This window comes from Salmo salar, chromosome ssa24 (assembly GCF_905237065.1).
Source record: "Salmo salar chromosome ssa24, Ssal_v3.1, whole genome shotgun sequence".
Classification (NCBI taxonomy): Eukaryota; Metazoa; Chordata; class Actinopteri; order Salmoniformes; family Salmonidae; genus Salmo; species Salmo salar.
In genome coordinates, this window is record NC_059465.1 from 47,140,837 (window position 1) to 47,153,336 (window position 12,500).

At 44.3% G+C, this 12,500-nt stretch overlaps 1 protein-coding gene across 1 annotated transcript in view; it reads right to left on the minus strand.

The window, feature by feature from the left end:
• Positions 1-12,500, minus strand: part of cfap299 (cilia and flagella associated protein 299) — a 295,524-nt gene that overhangs the window by 61,791 nt on the left and 221,233 nt on the right. The window lies entirely within an intron of this gene.

The following is a 12,500-nucleotide window of genomic DNA, read 5'->3' on the forward strand; positions in this document are numbered from 1 at the left end:
GGACCAAAATGCAGCGTCGGTTTCGTTCCACATATTTATTAAACGTGAAACTGAATGCAACACACTTAAATACTTGAAAACACAAAAACAACAAACAGTGACGCAGAGAAGAAAACACGCTACTCAAAATATAATCACCCACAAAACACCAGTGGGACAAACATCAACTTAAGTATGGCCTCCAATTAGAGACAACGACAACCAGCTGCCTCTAAGTGGAGGTCATGCCAAACAAAAACCAACCTAGAAATACAAAACTAGAAACTAAACATAGAAATACAAAAACAGACAAACACCCCCCTGTCACGCCCTGACCTACTCTACCATAGAAAATAACAACTTACTGTGGTCAGGACGTGACACATGAAGGTCAGTTAATACGGAAAAATTCAGTGCAGTTGCAAACCCATCAAGCGCTATGATAAAACTGTCTCTCATGAGGACCACCACAGGAATGGAAGACCCAGAGTTACCTCTGCTGCAGAGGATAAGTTACCAGCCTCAGAAATTGCAGTCCAAAAAAAATGCTTCACAGAGTTCAAGTAACAGACACATCTCAACATCACCTGTTCAGAGGAGACTGTGTGAATCAGGCCTTGATGGTCGAATTGCTGCAAAGAAACCACTACTAAAGGACACCAACGAGAAGAAGAGACTTGCTTGGGCCAAGAAACACGAGCAATGGACATTAGACTCGTGGAAATTACTCCTTTGGTCTGCAGTCCAAATCGGAGATATTTGGTTCCAACTGCCGTGTCTTTGTGAGACGCTGTGTGGGTGAACGGATGATCTTCGCATGTGTATTTCCCACCGTGAAGCATGGAGGAGGAGGTGTTATTGTGTGGGGGTGCTTTGCCGGTGACACTGTCTGTGATTTATTTAGAAATCAAGGCACACTTAACCAGCATGGCTACTACAGCATTCTGCAGCGTTACGCCATCCCATCTGGTTTGGGCTTAGTGGGACTATCATTTGTTTTTCAACCGGACAATGACCCAACACACCTCCAGCCTGTGTAACAGCTATTTTACCAGGACGGAGAGTGATGGAGTGCTGCATTAGATGACCTGGCCTCCACAATCACCTGACCTCAACCAAATTGAGATGGTTTTGGATGAGTTGGACTGCAGAGTGAAGGAAAAGCAGCCATCAAGTACTCAGCATATGTGGGAACTCCTTCAAGACTGTTGGAAAAGCATTCCAGGTGAAGCTGGTTGAGAAAATGCCAAGAGTGTGCAAAGCTGTCATCAAAGGGTGGCTTTTTGAAGAATCTAAAATCTAAAATATATTTTGATTTGTTTAACACTTTTTTTGGTTACTACATGATTCCATATGTGTTATTTCATAGTTTTGATGTCTTCACTATTATTCTACAATGTAGAAAATTGTAAAAATAAAGTAGCTGTTCTAAAACTTTTGACTGGTAGTGTATATATATTTGCATCAAAAACAAAAATGTAATATTGTCACCTCGACGTCACCGGTCTACCAACCACCGGTCCTGGCAACCCATCTTTACCCACACCTAGCAACCCATCTTTACCCACACCTAGCAACTCATCTTTACCCACACCTGGCAACCCATCTTTACCCACACCTAGCAAACATCTTTACCCACACCTGTGTCTCATCATCAGTCACAACTGGACTTCATTACTCCCTTCATTACCTACCATTTATATAGCACTCTTTTGTTATCAGTCATCAGGTAGTATTGTTAGTGTTTCTAGGTCAGACTCTTCTCTTGTTTTGTATCGCTCCACATTCGCTATTATTAAACTCACTAACTTCACCTGCTTCCTGACTCCCTGCAGCTACGTTACAGAATACTACCTCAACAAATGGGAGCAGCAGTTAACCAAGACATCTACCAGATGGTCGGAGAACTAGGACACCTACTTCATCAACACCATGACCAGCTGTCTCATTTGGGGACGGCTATGGATGAGGTCCTCCACGTTCTTCAGCGAGTCGACATTACTTAAGTGGTGTCATCTCCAAACAGCAGAGGATTCTATACCACAAGTCGACCCAGCGAGCCAGTACCCCGAGCCCATCCAGCAGACCGTCCTGGTCAGCTATGCCTGATTGTCCCTCCCGGACAAATATGACCTACTCCATTCCTACTCCAGTGTTCCCTCTATTTCACTCACCAGATGGGAGCCCCCCACCACCGAGAGGTCCAAGGTTGCCACGGTAATTTCTCTGCTGACTGGACGGGCGTTGGAGTGGGCCACGGCCGACTGGGAGTAAGGAAAGGAAGAGCTGGGTTCCTATGAGGGGTTCTTGGCTCTGTTTAGGGTTGCTTCGACCATCCACCAAAGGGCAGAGAGGGGGGTGAGCGCCTACTCAAAACGTGGCAGGATGGCCAGACCACGGTGGAATACGCACTCACATTTGGACAGTGGCAGCATCCAGTGGATGGAATGAGCCGGTACTCCACACCCTATTCAGAAGAGGATTACGCAAAGAGGTACAGACAAAATTGGCGTGCTGAAAAGACAAGCTATCCTTGGACACCCTCATTACGATGGCCATCCGTCTGGATAACCTTCTTTGGGAGCATCGGTACCCCCATCGCCTCTCTTCATCCTCCGTTGATCAGAGCCTGAACCCATGGCGGTGGGGGGCCACACTGCGGCTGAGCGACGCCGTCGTAGACAGCTGGGGCTCTGTCCTTATTATGGATAGGAGGGGCACCAGTTTCAATGGAACAGAGGGACAGCCACGTGATCATCCGTCTCCTGGGTTAGGCGTGAGTACTCCATCATCATTACTTTCCGCCAAACCATTTTCAGTAACGATTTCACTGGGTGGCTGTCCCTCATCTACTGTTTCTACAGCTCTATTGGACTCTGGTGCCGCAGGGAATTTTATTGACCTTGCCTCCTCCCTTAACATCACCTCATACCCGCTCTCCTCTCCTTGTCCGGTTCAAGCACTGGATAGTCAACCACTGGGATCCGGGACAATTGCACACATCACAGCACCACTCATCCTCAAAGCCTTCCCTTCCTCCTCATCAGTGCACCCATACACGACATCATCCTCGGCCTCCCATGGCTTCAACGTCACAACCCCACCATCTCATGGCGAGGATGAAAATCACAGACTGGACACCCGAATGCCAGAAGACCTGCTTACCCTTGCCCTTCAGTCCAACATCCCGGAGGTATACCAAGATCGTTCGGGAGGTTTTTCCAAGACCCGGGCCTCCCTTTCTCCCTCTTCATCGCCCTTGGGACTGTGCCATTGACCTGCTTGCAGGATCTACGCCTCCACATGTACGCTCTGTCGGTGGCCGAAACCCAAGGCTATGGAGGAGTACATCCAGGAGGCTCTCCAACAGGGTTTCATTTGCACGTCCAGTTCCCCTGCGTCGGCAGGCTTCTTCTTCGTGGCCAAGAATGGAAAATTGCGCCCGCGCATCGATTACAGAAATCTGAATTCCATCGCCACGAAGTACCGCTGCCTTCCCTCGTTGGTGCCATCTGCGATTGAACCACTCCGTGGGGCCTGGTTTTTGACAAAGTTGGACCTGCGAAGTGCCTACAATTTGATCCACATCCGGGAGGGGGATGAATGGCAGACTGCCTTCACAACAATATCTGGTCCCTACGAGTACTTGGTGATGCCATTGGATTAGCCAATGCTTCGTCAGTGTTCCAGGCATTCATCAACGAGGTGTTCCGGGACATGCTTGGACGCCAGGTGGTCGTGGATATCGATGACATCCTGGTCTACTCGGCTACCTTGGATGATCACATTGCTCACTTCAGAGTAGTCCTGGAACGCCTCCTGGCTAACCACCTGTAAGTGAAGGCGACGAAGTGCCAATTCCATCAAGAAGCTGTCCCCTTTTTGGGTTACCAGATCGGCCCGCAAGGAGTCATGATGGATGAGAGGAAAGCGGATGCTGTCAGGTCATGGCCTGTCCCAACCACCATAAAGGGTGTACAACGTTTTGGGGGATTTGCCAATTTCTACTGCTGATTCATTGAAACCTTTAGCTCGATCGCCTATCTTCTCACCTCAAGGGTGGTCCACGGAAGTTGGGATGTAATTCTGCAGTTGACGAAGCCTTCCGCCTGCTGAAGGGTCTTTTCGGCTCCGCCCCATTTCTTAAACATCCAGATCCTACGCTGTCCTTCGTGGTGGAGGTTAACGCGTCAAAAGTAGGCGTGGGGGCTGTCCTGTCCCAACGTCAAGGTAATCCACAGAAATTGAATCCATGTGCATATTACTCAAAAAAGCTGTCTCTTGTAGAGAGGAACTAGGATTTTGGCCATCAGGAGCTCCTGGCGGTGAAGTTCGCATTGGAGGAGTGGAGACACTGGCTGGAAGGGGCCCAGGACCCATTTCTCATCCTCACCGACTATCGGAACTTGGAGTACATACGGACAGCGAGGCGACTTAACCCACTCCAAGCCAGGTGGGCCCTCATCTTCACAAGATTCGATTTCACGCTGACATATCGCCCAGGTTAAAAAAAAACATCAAAGCCGATGCCCTGTCACGTCTCCACGATTCGGGAGAGGTTCCTGTCTTGAGTGCACCCATAATCCCTCTCGAGTCGTAGCCACTGTGCAGGTAGTACTGTTTATGTTTCCATGTTAGACGCTTCTCTTGTTTTGTATCGCTCCATGTTCGTTATTATTAAACTCACTAACTGCACCTGCTTCCTGACTCCATGTGTCTACGTTACAAATATCACATTTACGTAAGTATTCAGACCCTTTACTCAGTACTTTGTTGACGCACCTTTGGAAGCGATTCAAGCCTTGAGTCTTCTTGGGTATGATGCTACAAGCTTAGCACACCTGTATTTGGGGAGTTTCTCCCATTCTTCTCTGCAGATCCTCTCAAGATCTGTCAGGTTGGATTGGGAGCGTCGCTGCACAGCTATTTTTCAGTTCTCTCCAGAGATGTTCGATCGGGTTCAAGTCTGGGCTCTGGCTGGGCCACTCAAGGACATTCATAGACGTAACAAAATGTGGAAAAAGGGAAGGGGTCTGAATACTTTCCTACACTATCAATGTGGAATACACTAGGAGGTATTTGGCAAATACACGACTACACTGTAGACCAGCTAGATAATATGTAGTGTATTTGACTGTATGGACAGGCTGGCTGGGATTTATATTGTTGTTCTGAAAGGACAAGCTGGCTGGGTGTATGGACATAGCAAAGAGAAATGATTCCACTAGTAATAACCCCACCAGGAGAAATGATTCCACTAGTAATAACCCCACCAGGAGAAATGATTCCACTAGTAATAACCCCACCAGGAGAAATGATTCCACTAGTAATAACCAGGAGGAATGATTCCACTAGTAATGTAATAACCCCACCAGGAGAAATGATTCCACTAGTAATAACCAGGAGGAATGATTCCACTAGTAATAACCCCACCAGGAGGAATGATTCCACTAGTAATAACCCCACCAGGAGAAATGATTCCACTAGTAATAACCAGGAGGAATGATTCCACTAGTAATAACCCCACCAGGAGGAATGATTCCACTAGTAATAACCCCACCAGGAGGAATGATTCCACTAGTAATAACCCCACCAGGAGGAATGATTCCACTAGTAATAACCACACCAGGAGAAATGATTCCACTAGTAATAACCCCACCAGGAGGAATGATTCCACTAGTAATAACCCCACCAGGAGGAATGATTCCACTAGTAATAACCAGGAGGAATGATTCCACTAGTAATAACCCCACCAGGATAAATGATTCCACTAGTAATAACCCCACCAGGAGAAATGATTCCACTAGTAATAACCCCACCAGGAGGAATGATTCCACTAGTAATAACCCCACCAGGAGAAATGATTCCACTGGTAATAACCCCACCAGGAGGAATGATTCCACTAGTAATAACCCCACCAGGAGGAATGATTCCACTAGTAATAACCCCACCAGGAGAAATGATTCCACTAGTAATAACCAGGAGGAATGATTCCACTAGTAATAACCCCACCAGGAGAAATGATTCCACTAGTAATAACCAGGAGAAATGATTCCACTAGTAATAACCAGGAGGAATGATTCCACTAGTAATAACCCCACCAGGAGAAATGATTCCACTAGTAATGTAATAACCTCACCAGGAGAAATGATTCCACTAGTAATAACCAGGAGGAATGATTCCACTAGTAATAACCAGGAGGAATGATTCCACTAGTAATAACCAGGAGAAATGATTCCACTAGTAATAACCAGGAGGAATGATTCCACTAGTAATAACCCCACCAGGAGGAATGATTCCACTAGTAATAACCCCACCAGGAGGAATGATTCCACTAGTAATAACCCCACCAGGAGGAATGATTCCACTAGTAATAACCACACCAGGAGAAATGATTCCACTAGTAATAATCCCACCAGGAGGAATGATTCCACTAGTAATAACCCCACCAGGAGAAATGATTCCACTAGTAATGTAATAACCCCACCAGGAGGAATGATTCCACTAGTAATAACCCCACCAGGAGAAATGATTCCACTAGTAATAACCCCACCAGGAGGAATGATTCCACTAGTAATAACCCCACCAGGAGGAATGATTCCACTAGTAATAACCCCACCAGGAGGAATGATTCCACTAGTAATAACCACACCAGGAGAAATGATTCCACTAGTAATAACCACACCAGGAGAAATGATTCCACTAGTAATAACCCCACCAGGAGGAGTGATTCCACTAGTAATAACCCCACCAGGAGGAATGATTCCACTAGTAATAACCCCACCAGGAGGAATGATTCCACTAGTAATAACCACACCAGGAGAAATGATTCCACTAGTAATAACCCCACCAGGAGGAATGATTCCACTAGTAATAACCCCACCAGGAGAAATGATTCCACTAGTAATAATCCCACCAGGAGGAATGATTCCACTAGTAATAACCCCACCAGGAGAAATGATTCCACTAGTAATAACCCCACCAGGAGGAATGATTCCACTAGTAATAACCCCACCAGGAGAAATGATTCCACTAGTAATAACCCCACCAGGAGAAATGATTCCACTAGTAATAACCCCACCAGGAGGAATGATTCCACTAGTAATAACCCCACCAGGAGAAATGATTCCACTAGTAATAACCAGGAGGAATGATTCCACTAGTAATAACCACACCAGGAGGAGTGATTCAGTCTGACAGAGCCTTCCAGGTGTTTCAGTCTAGAGCCTTCCATTTGTCTCATACCCCCTCCAGATACAATACTTGAGACCAAACTAATAATTCACCTCAGGACCGGGAACCGCTTTCTCCTCCGTATTAATAAAGAAGGACAGCAATGCAAATATTTTCACAGTGGCAAAACGAAGCCAGACACACAGGTGCATTGCAGCAGGAGCAGAGCGGAGAGAGTCCGAGCAACGAGGAAAAGATTGACTGGACGAGGAGGACTGGAGGCAATATGGTTTTGGCACGATGTGATTTTTCTTTTCAGCGCAGAAATCCTTCAAGTTCAATGTTTCATGGTTAAAAACACACATAGCTAGACTCCCACTAGCACGCAGGTTAGCTATGTGAGCCTCCAGCGTTACAAAGCACTCTGTATGTTCAGCCTACCCTGGAAAGAGGATGTTTTGGGCAAACCATACAAGTCAGGACCATCTGTACCTGGTTGTTCAGATCTCATTGACAGAATGAGAAACAATGCAACCTGTGTTTAGAGACCTATAGTTTATGTTACATAGGAACCACTATACCAATCAGATACAATACATCTCATCCATCCAGAGTGAAACAGACATTTACAGAAGGTAGACTTCTGACACACAGACCGTCAGAGGGTAGAACAGTAAACCAAGTCAATCAGTTTCTGCATGAGGTGGTGGTCAAGTCCAAGTGCTTATTGAATAGAGGGGCCATAAAACACACAGAGAGACAGAGAGAATCTAGATGGTCAGAGTAGATTACATCTATACAGACAGAGTAGATTACATCTAGAAGGTCAGAGTAGATTACATCTAGATGGACAGAGTAGATTACATCTAGAAGGTCAGAGTAGATTACATCTACATGGTCAGAGTAGATTACATCTAGAAGGTCAGAGTAGATTACATCTATACGGTCAGAGTAGATTACATCTAGATGGACAGAGTAGATTACATCTAGAAGGTCAGAGTAGATTACATCTACATGGTCAGAGTAGATTACATCTAGAAGGTCAGAGTAGATTACATCTATACGGACAGAGTAGATTACATCTATAAGGTCAGAGTAGATTACATCTAGAAGGTCAGAGTAGATTACATCGAGATGGACAAAGTAGATTATATATATACGGTCAGAGTAGATTACATCTATACGGACAGAGTAGATTACATCTATACGGTCAGAGTAGATTACATCTAGAAGGTCAGAGTAGATTACATCTAGAAGGTCAGAGTAGATTATATATATACGGTCAGAGTAGATTACATCTATATTGACAGAGTAGATTACATCTAGGTCAGAGTAGATTACATCTAGAAGTTCAGAGTAGATTACATCTAGAAGGTCAGAGTAGATTACATCTAGAAGGTCAGAGTAGATTACATCTAGATGGACAGAGTAGATTACATCTAGATGGACAGAGTAGATTACATCTAGATGGTCAGAGTAGATTACATCTAGATGGTCAGAGTAGATTACATCTAGAAGGTCAGAGTAGATTACATCTAGAAGGTCAGAGTAGATTACATCTAGAAGGTCAGAGTAGATTACATCTAGATGGACAGAGTAGATTACATCTAGATGGGCAGAGTAGATTACATCTAGAAGGTCAGAGTAGATTACATCTAGAAGGTCAGAGTAGATTACATCTAGATAGACAGAGTAGATTACATCTATAAGGTCAGAGTAGATTACATCTAGATGGACAGAGTAGATTACATCTAGAAGGTCAGAGTAGATTACATCTAGATGGACAGAGTAGATTACATCTAGATGGACAGAGTAGATTACATCTAGAAGGTCAGAGTAGATTACATCTAGATAGACAGAGTAGATTACATCTATAAGGTCAGAGTAGATTACATCTAGAAGGTCAGAGTAGATTATATCTAGATGGACAGAGTAGATTACATCTATACGGCCAGAGTAGATTACATCTATAATGTCAGAGTAGATTACATCTAGACGGTCAGAGTAGATTACATCTAGACGGTCAGAGTAGATTACATCTAGATGGACAGAGTAGATTACATCTAGATAGACAGAGTAGATTACATCTAGATGGACAGAGTAGATTACATCTAGATGGACAGAGTAGATTACATCTATACGGACAGAGTAGATTACATCTAGATAGACAGAGTAGATTACATCTAGATAGACAGAGTAGATTACATCTAGAAGGTCAGAGTAGATTACATCTAGAAGGTCAGAGTAGATTACATCTAGAAGGTCAGAGTAGATTACATCTAGAAGGTCAGAGTAGATTACATCTAGAAGGTCAGAGTAGATTACATCTAGAAGGTCAGAGTAGATTACATCTAGAAGGTCAGAGTAGATCAACAGCATCTCCACACTATGGTAATCCCCTCTATGGTAATCCCCTCTCTGTCCACCACAGTCAGTGGAATTCTCTAACTGGTGGATAGTCTTCCCAAGGAAAGGCACTCCAGTCCATGACCGGTGTCTGTCTTAGGCTCTGTGTTCCTGGGTTGTGGTAACGGTGCAATGTGGTCGGTTAGGAGGGATGTTTTGTTGTGTTTTGGAGAGTTCGGAGGGTTAGGAAGGTTGTGGAGGGTTAGGAGGGATGTGGAGGGTTAGGAGGGTTAGGAGAGAAGTGGAAGGTTAGGAGGGTTCTGGAGGGTTAGGAGGGTTAGGAAGGTTGTGGAGGTGTATGGAGGGATGTGGAGGGTCGAAAAGGGTTGGGAGAGTGTGGAGGGTAGTGGAGGGTTAGAATTGAGTGTGTAGGGTTAGGAGGGTTTGGAGAGTGTGGAGGGTTGGAAGGGTTGTGGAGGTTTAGGAGGGAGTGTGGAGGGTCGTCGAGGGTTGGGAGAGTGTGGAGGGTTAGGAGGGTTTCGGAGGGTTGTGGAGGGTTCGGAGGGCTATGGAGGGTTGGGAGGGTGTTGAAGGTTAGGAGGGTTGTGGAGGGTTAGGAGAGTGTGGAGGGATAGGAGGATTGAAAGATCATGGAGGGTTAGGAGGGAGTGTGGAGGGTCGTTGAGGGTTGTGAGAGTGTAGAGGGTTAGGAGGGTTAGGAGGGTTGTGGAGGGAGTGTAGAGGGTTGTGGAGGGTTAGGAGGGAGTGTGGAGGGTTAGGAGGAGTTGTGGAGGTTAGGAGGGTTGTGGAGGGTTAGGAGGGAGTTGTGGAGGGTTAGGAGGAGGTTGTGGAGGGATAGGAGGGATGGGAGGGTTAGGAGGGAGTGTGGAGGGTTAGGAGGGAGTGTGGAGGGTTGGGAGGGAGTGTGGAGGGTTAGGAGGGTTGATTGATATTTCATAAGTAACTGACTAGGGCTAAGTTGATATCCCATAATATCACACATTTGGAAGCATCCACATTAAAAAAGTGATGTTTAAAACTTGTATGCCTTAATAAGGTATGGACGAAAGGTAAAATAAAACATATATTTTTTAAGTAGGCTAAGCTTTGCGATTTGATTGCAGTTCCACCTGTCATAGTGTAAACATTCTTCAAGTCAAGTCCAGCGCGATAATCTGCGGTGGTTTGAATCCTGGCCAAAGTTGAAAGTTCATTGGTTGACCTATTGTTAATGTTCTGTATTGTTGTCATGTCTGACAAGTGTACTTTTGAGCTTAATAAGGGTAAACACACACCCTCTTTCCTCTCCAGGTGTGTTTGTCCTCCCGGGGTTTCTAGCGTATCTCTGAGACGTAGAGAAGAACGTTAGCGTGTGAGGAGACAGAACATGTGGAATGTAAGGAGGGTTCTGCTTTCAATAGTTCCCTGCTGCCAGGTGTGTGTGTGTGTGTGTGTGTGTGTGTGTGTGTGTGTGTGTGTGTGTGTGTGTGTGTGTGTCCTATGTACACAGTGATCCTAAATAAGGACCAATAAATTTCAGATACAACCATAGTGATTCACAAACTACTGCTTCCTTCAAGGACAGAAATTGATTTCTACCAGACATCCCTGATGTGTTCAATTCAATCAGGATATAGGAAAACACTGAAGTAACAAGACAAGGGAAATGTTATTCTGTGTGAAGGGAAGAGTGGACGACCTGACAGAGTGTCCAAGCCACAACCACTGACATACTGGACACTTTGACCACAGAGTCTTTCTTTAGCTAAAAACCCATGTCCCCAATCCATCCACTGGCCTCTCACATCAACTCACAATGTTACGGTATTACAATAAGACATGGGGTATGTTACTGTATTACAATAAGACATGGGGTATGTTACTGTATTACAATAAGACATGGGGTATGTTACTGTTTTACAATAAGACATGGGTATGTTACTGTATTACAATAAGACATGGGCATGTTACTGTATTACAATAAGACATGGGGTATGTTACTGTATTACAATAAGACATGGGCATGTTACTGTATTACAATAAGACATGGGGTATGTTACTGTATTACAATAAGACATGGGGTATGTTACTGTATTACAATAAGACATGGGTATGTTACTGTATTACAATAAGACATGGGGCATGTTACTGTATTACAATAAGACATAGGCATGTTACTGTATTACAATAAGACATGGGTATGTTACTGTATTACAATAAGACATGGGCATGTTACTGTATTACAATAAGACATGGGCATGTTACTGTATTACAATAAGACATGGGGCATGTTACTGTATTACAATAAGACATGGGGTATGTTACTGTATTACAATAAGACATGGGGCATGTTACTGTATTACAATAAGACATGGGGTATGTTACTGTATTACAATAAGACATGGGGTATGTTACTGTTTTACAATAAGACATGGGGCATGTTACTGTATTACAATAAGACATGGGGCATGTTACTGTATTACAATAAGACATGGGCATGTTACTGTATTACAATAAGACATGGGGTATGTTACTGTATTACAATAAGACATGGGGTATGTTACTGTATTACAATAAGACATGGGGCATGTTACTGTATTACAATAAGACATGGGGCATGTTACTGTATTACAATAAGACATGGGATATGTTACTGTATTACAATAAGACATGGGGTATGTTACTGTATTACAATAAGACATGGGGTATGTTACTGTATTACAATAAGACATGGGCATGTTACTGTATTACAATAAGACATGGGGCATGTTACTGTATTACAATAAGACATGGGATATGTTACTGTATTACAATAAGACATGGGGTATGTTACTGTATTACAATAAGACATGGGCATGTTACTGTATTACAATAAGACATGGGCATGTTACTGTATTACAATAAGACATGGGGCATGTTACTGTATTACAATAAGACATGGGGTATGTTACTGTATTACAATAAGACATGGGCATGTTACTGTATTACAATAAGACATGGGG